Source organism: Macrobrachium nipponense, chromosome 26 (genome assembly GCF_015104395.2).
Source record: "Macrobrachium nipponense isolate FS-2020 chromosome 26, ASM1510439v2, whole genome shotgun sequence".
In the NCBI taxonomy this organism is placed as follows: Eukaryota; Metazoa; Arthropoda; class Malacostraca; order Decapoda; family Palaemonidae; genus Macrobrachium; species Macrobrachium nipponense.
The window spans coordinates 60985997-60993828 of NC_087215.1; the positions used below are offsets into that span (position 1 = coordinate 60985997).

General features: G+C 38.2%; 1 long non-coding RNA gene across 2 annotated transcripts; it reads right to left on the minus strand.

Annotated features, from left to right (window-relative positions):
* Nucleotides 1-2422: 2422 nt before the first annotated feature.
* On the minus strand, nt 2423-6116 carry LOC135200317 (uncharacterized). 2 transcript variants are annotated; one of them, XR_010311258.1, is made up of 2 exons: nt 4694-6116; nt 2423-2713 (listed from the first exon to the last, which is right to left on the minus strand). It is a non-coding gene; the product is annotated as an uncharacterized LOC135200317 (long non-coding RNA). The 2 variants fall into 2 exon arrangements; XR_010311259.1 differs by having other exon boundaries at nt 2423-2716.
* Between the last annotated feature and the right edge of the window lie 1716 nt (nt 6117-7832).

Below are 7832 nucleotides of genomic sequence, written 5' to 3' on the forward strand. Positions count from 1 at the left end.
GTCATGCGCGCACACTCACAATGTGTACCAGGCACCTCTGCTTTTAGGAGGAAGTATTTAGAAATAAATGACAATAAGAGCCCGCTTTTATGTTATGTTAGGATCCGGGAAGCTTCCAAGGCCACACGCGGAAGATACCAGGTACTTTGGACTATCTCTCTTCGCTTGCTTTTCATTTTCGTCAAATCAACGAAACCGACAAGGTGGCAAAGATATCCTCCAAACCAGCGGCCAATAATAAAGTTCAAACGTTCATTTTGAGGAGGCTGCTGCCAATTCCGACCCTCAGGGAACGTTCCAGAAATTCCATATCTATCATTCAGTCTACATATCTATTTATCTACAAAAATGAGATACCCCTCCGGTACCACCACCTATGACTTCCACATACAAAAAAAAAAAAAAAAAAAATTACTTCCACAAAAAAAAAAAAATAAATAAATAAAATAAAAAAGAAAAGAGGTCCCTTTTATCTTGCTGTTTTCCTCCTTCGCCCGAGTAGGACCGTTCCCAGACCATTCCTCCTCCCGCCCCGCACCCGCTACTTCTCTCCCCAAGTTCCTTCCTTGTCACGCCCACTCTTTTGGTTTGACTGCCATAGCCAGAATAAATGAGCCCCTGTCAGTCCTGTCAGGCAAGATATCTATATGGAGGTTGGGCAAGGGACGGGGTTGCTATAAATCTGCCCTCCACACTAATTATACCTAGAGGCTATACCTGTCGATCAGGGATGACTGCTGAACGTACGTGTGTGTGTGCGCGCGTGTGTTTTGCGTGTATGCACAAAATCTGTCTGGCAGAGTTTACAAACAGATGAATTACGATTTTTTTTTCTCTCTCGTATTACTAAATGCATATACGCTGCTGTGTAAGACGATACAAAATCAGTAGGAATTCTTTATGTGTTGTTATTCCGAAATCTCACATTCGTGGGCAAGTAGTATACTGCATCTAGAGGCAGTGTACCTACTTCTCCATTCTTGACTCTACTGTGACACCAAAAACAAAGCTGACGCTTGTATGTGCAGGCGGTATTTCCAAATAGTGACCAATATAGCATCTGTGCAGACGGCATAGATGGTGGGTTTGGGATGCTGGAAATCTTCAATCACGTGACCAAAGGAGTTTCTGCTTACGAATTCTCCTTTAGTGTTCGGGTTGCTTATTAAGAATTTACCGTTATTTTTCGGGGGTTCGACTGTAATTAACCGCCAGCGGCTAGTACTAAACACGGCGAAATACAATTGGCGCCCCGATCCCTATAGTGGCTGTCGTATTCGAGGGAACGTTCCTTGCAGTCCGTGCGGAGTTATTGCCTAGAATTACCGCTGTGTGAAAAGTCGGATCACTGACGTCTGCTTAGAGCTGATGAAAGGATATTAATTTTCGCTTCTGAGATTATCCCTGCAGCCAAGATGTATCTAAGCTGCGCTCGCCAAAGCGACTCATGCAAGTAAATAGATTGATTGCCAAGCCTACGTTGAATCTCGCTATAATCTTACTTTCGTGAGATTTACCGTCTAAAATGTCTTTGAATGTCATGCTTAAATTTGCTAGGAACTCACAACATGAAAGAAATAAAGGCATAAAAATCATAGCTTTTCCCAAAATACTGTTTTAAAAAAGTTTAAAAGTTTTCACAATAACATATGGTTTAAAATATAGCGTAACTAAGTTAGACAAATATATTTTGGTATCTCACTGAGACTTATGAATGAAATCCTTTCTTTGAACGACAAGTGACCTAATGTGCTAATGCTAAACTGGGGGGATATTCAGTACCATCTATGTCTACAAAACTGTATTCATGCATTAAAACTATATTCCTATATGCACACATTATACACTCACACCAACCCACACTGACAAACACATAAATGTATATGAGTGTATGTGCACGCGCTGCATGTACATCTTCAAATTCATTTGCCTTTCGGTATTTACCTTCAAGAAGTCTGGGTTCTTATGTTTCCTCCCACTTTTCCTTGCAAGCCTTCGCGCCTAGATTCTCACGAGGTACTCTCAAGTTGTTCTTCTAAAACGTGAGTTGTCTTGGGAAAGGTCTGGTTTAGTCTGAAACAACCACCACCTCCAGGAAAATAGACCGGATTGGGATATAATTTATTTCTTAGGAACATTGCAGACTGTCAAGTATCATACAATAGACATTACTTTTTAGTAGGTAATTGGTTCTTAGACTGACCAACACCCGTTAGGGGTTTCGAGGAAATAGTGCTGCGAATAGTTCTGAGCTTTGATGGCGACTGAATGCACGAACAAACGGTTCAGGGCCTTTTTGAGAGGATAATGTTGTGGAATATTCAAAACGGTATTACATATTCTTTATAAAAACTAAGGGCACGGTCAAATTTCATCATTATCTTAAAAACTGTTACATTTGTAGGTGAAAATGAAACAGAAGTTTATGTTGAAAATGTATTCATTAATAACACAACAAATAACATAACGTGAAAGTTCGATGCCTTGCCTTCCTTTCAAAAGAACAAACAGTATTTGAGACAAAAAGAGTCAACGTTGCTGCTCTCGAAGTCAATGTTCCCAGCGGCGCTCTTGTGAGCGCGGATGGCTTTCTAATGAAGGCGGAGAAATCTTATTGGCTGCTGCACGGGTCTAACTTTTTCCATCAGGAAGAACACACTGCTCTTCGGATTTCAACTTCGAACTTCTTGGCCGTCAGTGGACAGAAGGAAGTCTGCTAGAGTGGAAAATATTTGTTAGTTGGTGGTTAAAATATTAATCTTATATATATATATGGATAGATTGACAGATAATTCAATGGTAACTTTACCACATTAATACTCATGCAAGAGCCAAGATTCACTTATCGCTATAAAATAAATATATTATATTATATATATATAATACCAATATATATATATATATATATATATATATATATATATATATATATATATGTATATATATATAATATGATATTTTTGTACTTATGTCAGTACTGTACCTGCCTCTATAAGCGATCTAGTTTATTATTCCCAGTATGGAATACTAATTCCCCAACGCCAGTCTGAGCAGATCGAGCACATACCATATTAATTAACTTTCAATTCCTGTCGAGCATATAGCTCCAAAAGGAATTGCTGAATAAGTCGGTAAGACTTTGAAAACATTAGCAAGTGTCAAAAAAAAAGCCTTTGACAGACCATAGCTAACTGTTACAGTAATTATTAGTTAGAATGAATCCTGAGGTCCTCACCAGGTCCCCCACCTCCCTTCCCACATTCCTAACTGTATCCTTCTAATTACCAATCTTCCATCTGTATTCTTCTAGAAAATCAGCAATCTCTTAACAGTATCCTCTTAATCAACGATCTCACAACTGTATCTTTCTGATCAGCAATCTCCTAACTGTATCCTCCTAATCGCAACCTCTTGACTGTATCCTTCTGATCAGCTAACTGTATCCTTCTAATCAGCAATCTCCCATCTGTATCCTTCTAATCAGCAGTCTCCCATCTGTATCCTTTCTCAATCAGTCTCATAACTGTATTCTTCCTAATTAGCAATCTCCCAATTGTATGCCTTTCTAATCAGGCAAGTCTCCCAATTCTGTATCCTTTAACTAATCAGCAGTCTCCATCTGTATCCTTCTAATCAGCAGTCTCCCATCTGTATCCTTCTAATCAGCAATCTCCCATCTGTATCCTTCTAATCAGCAGTCTCCCATCTGTATCCTTCTAATCAGCAGTCTCCTAACTGTATCTTCTAATCAGCAATCTCCCAATTATATCCTTCTAATCAGCAGTCTCCTAACTGTATCCTTCTAATCAGCAATCTCTTAACTGTATCCTTCCAATCAACAGTCTCTCAACTGTATTATTCTATTCACCAGTCTCCCAACTGTATCCTAATCAGCAGTCTCTCAACTGTATCCTTCTAATCACCAATCTCTCAACTGTATCCTTCTAATCACCAATCTCTCAACTGTATCCTTCTAATCACCAATCTCCTAACTGTATTCTCCTCTGACTGTCAGGTCAGGTCGCTTTTGGAAACAAAGCACCTAAACTGTTCTTTTCAGCATCACAAATAGTTAAATAAACAAAAAACTCATTCCAGTGAAGGAAGAGGGAACCAACTGGATGTAGATTTGAAAGAGACAACGAAATCTGAAAGAAAATTTCAAAGAATTAGGTTTCAATTAAGCCTTGCGTTTTTTGTGAAATCTTAAAAACCAACATGAGGTTGATAGCGAAACACGCAATTGGGAAATTAATTTTCCTCAGCGTTCAAGGACCACCTTCGTTATGGAATGCGAGGTCATAGTGTGTACATCTCGTGAATTCAAAGGCATTTTCAAAAGCTCCAAGAGCGAGATTACGCCCATGGCTCTGGATTGACAGATTCTTATCCCCCTTTTGAGCTGCATTATGAATAATTTAAGATCCACTTTCGACATGTATTAGCTTTTGGTTGCAAACAAGTTTTACTTGCTACTTTATTCTCATCGGTATTCATCCCAAGACGGTAGATACGAATGCATGAAAAAGCATAGAAAATCTATGAGATTCTGTATACTATCTGCATAATATCAAGATGTTAACGTCACTGATGCTAATAACTTCGCACAAAGACTCGGGAAACAAACAGTTGAAAGGTAATTTTGAACGAGTCATCCAACACAACAAAGGCCAGAAAGCATATTCTCTCTCACGTGAAGCGTTTTGAATTTCTGGACATCAAGAGAAAGTCGCCTTGCGAGTGGATGGAGGTCGTGAAGCGATGGTCTTCTAGTTTTCCTTTGTGTTTTTGGAAAGATGTTTCTCTGGGAAACGTTTTTCCCCTCACGATACGCTCGAAAAGCAAATGATTTTCATATGTACGTAAGCATTCCCTTTTCAAAAGAAATGTTCATGGAACTTGGCCTGCTAGCCCTTTGTTTTGCGACTCTAAAATGAAACGCATCTCTTTAGAACGGAGTGGTAAAATAACTACGAGTACATTGAGTTCGGCTCTTCTTACCCAATGTAGGAGACTTCAGGGGCACAGTTTCATTCCCATGCCCCTGTCCTTTCATTTTAATTTTATCTGACATCTGACTTGAACAATTGCCTTTTCTCTTAGTGAAAGCAACACAAAAGTTAAAAATAAAACTTTGGATAATTCTTAGGTTCTGTTACCAAGAACTCTTTGCTACACATCTGGGAAAGGTTTGCGTCTGAGACAAAAGTCTCAGAATCTATTGTTATCGAAATCGATTAGATGAAAACCTTCATAGGTATCTGAATCATTCAACGGTAATGACGATACTTATTCATAGAATAAAATCTTTCTTCAAAATAACAGCAGTAATTGTCATTGGAGACTATTTCCTTTTCTTGATTCGTAACACCAGGTCGTCATAAAATGGCTCAAGGTTGTCGAAAGAATTTCCGAAAGTTCAGCAACACCTTATTGACTTCAGTTTCACGAGGTTTACTGAAAGCTAACACTTATTTAACTCATGAGAGATTGCGAGTACTTCATTTTATATTGCTCTTTCGACTACAAAACTGAACACAACATAGCACACATTGTTTTCTGTGATCACTCTAATGTTCCTTGTAGCTGGGGCACAACCACCTTTCACTCGCTCGTTATCTAGCAACTGACGATTAAGATTGTTCACAACCAAATCCAAGTTCTGCATCAAGTCAGGTGTAGAAAAAGATTCCCAAATTTGGGAAGATTCGTATCCTAGGAACGCTTGCGAGAGATAAGTTGAGGTCATCTGGAACTGGAGAGAAGAGGCCTTCTTTTGCGGCAACAGTCGAAGGAACTGCTGCTTATATACCCAATAGAAGGCCTGGGTAACAACACCATCACTTTTGCAAGCAAACTGCATCTAGTCGCTTTCTTGACATTCACTACCTTGACAAGACTTTTGAAAATGTCACTACGTACGTATTTGTCATTGTAAATCGTAATTACAAGAACCTCCAAAGTTTGTAAATGCACTGGAAACGATGGTCTTTTTTTTCTGCATCCGTCAAGCATGCGCATTGTTGCACCATCTTCTCTTTTGTATATAATCGGCAAGCTCAACTCTTTATTTATCGAAGGCCTTTTTGGAGGAACAACCTACTCTTTCCACGTCACAGGTTTAAAAACAAATCCACTTCGGACTCGCATTTGTGGAAAGATATCGAAATCAAATTGGATAGTGCTGCATCTCTTGCAAGCTCCGCCCCTGGAGGAACAGAATTGACGTCGAGTATAAAAGTCAGAGGCCTCAAAGGGTATTTGTCATTACGAAGGGAGGACCAGAAGAAAATATTTAACTTTTAAGCTGAAAGCACTGTCATGATCATGCAGGGGTCTCCAGCATTCGTGGTATCCCAGGAACTTATGGAATTCCTAAAGATAAAGAATGGCATTCATTTTTCTAAAAACTGAACTGTGTCAATAACTTTGTCTTATTTGAATTGAATGGAATAATATCCACTAATACTACAATATAACATAAATGGTCCTGCCTACCACTTTCATTTCACTAGAAAAATGACAAGTGACTTATTTATTTCAAAGGCTTTCAAAACTATATCTGAAGGGTAACTTTGTTATATGATAACAAGGAGAATTACATTCAAGATTCATTAATTGATGATACACATTTTCGGTATTCACTATTGGACAATAATAATAATAATAATAATAATAATTAATAATAATAATAATAATAATAATAATAATAATAATTAATAATAATAATATAATAATAATAGGAGCTTGAAGACACGCCAAGAGACTAGCATTCTCTTTCGATGTCAAAGCGCAGAAAGTTTCGGAATACTATATATATATATATATATATATATATATATATATATATATATATATATATATATATATATATATATATATATGTGTGTGTGTGTGTGTGTGTGTGTGTTGTGTGTGTGTGTGTGTATAGAGAGAGAGAGAGAGAGAGAGGGAGAGAGGATATGGGCATGGAAGCCAGGAAGCGCTTCTTAGAGATGGGAAAAGAAACCCAGACTCTAAATTTTTTATATTTCAATCAATCTAGCCTTACCTGAGCATCTGGGCTAATTGGAAAACAATTCTGATAAACTCCCAAAGAATAGAGAAAGGAGACATTTCTTTTCCTCACCATTGCACTCTTTCATGATTTTCCTCCCGCCACCCCCCCCCCCCCCCCCTTTCCTTTCCTCTTGAAACAAATCTTTGCCTCTTTAAAAATGCAGCAAAACAGTACCTTACAAGTGTTTGTCTAGTATAAGTAAATGCCCTTTTCCCATTCATGGGCTTAGCGTTGAGAACATGGACACCAACTTTGAGGTCTGCGAACTTGACCAAACCAAGTCATGAACGCGGACAAAATAAACTATTCGTTGGGAACTGCGAAGGCACAAAAGACAGGGGAGGGAGAGGGACTGAATCATGGCTAAACATGCACAAGTCAGAATAAAAGCAAATGACTTCCAGTCGAAATCACTTAGGATTCTTTTTTTTTTCCATAAACATTTATCCAAGCACTCGACCATGAGTGAAATGATTATCTCATCCCCGCTAGGAATAGCGTTGTTATTTCAGTCAGTCAGTTTTTCTCACATTTTTCTTCCTCATCTTTTGAACCAGTCGTAATTTGCAAAAAAAAAAATAAAAAAAAAATCTTTAAATTCTGATCAGTAGTGAAGACTCAAGCTACCAAACCACTTATCTTAAAGTATTCGACGAGGAAAATATAGCCCGATATTCACTCAAGGCAATTGTCTTGTAGGAGTGCGATGCATAAAGTTTGATGTCTGTATATTTAGCAAGCTGTGTTTAATCTGGTTTTGAGAGAATGTTTT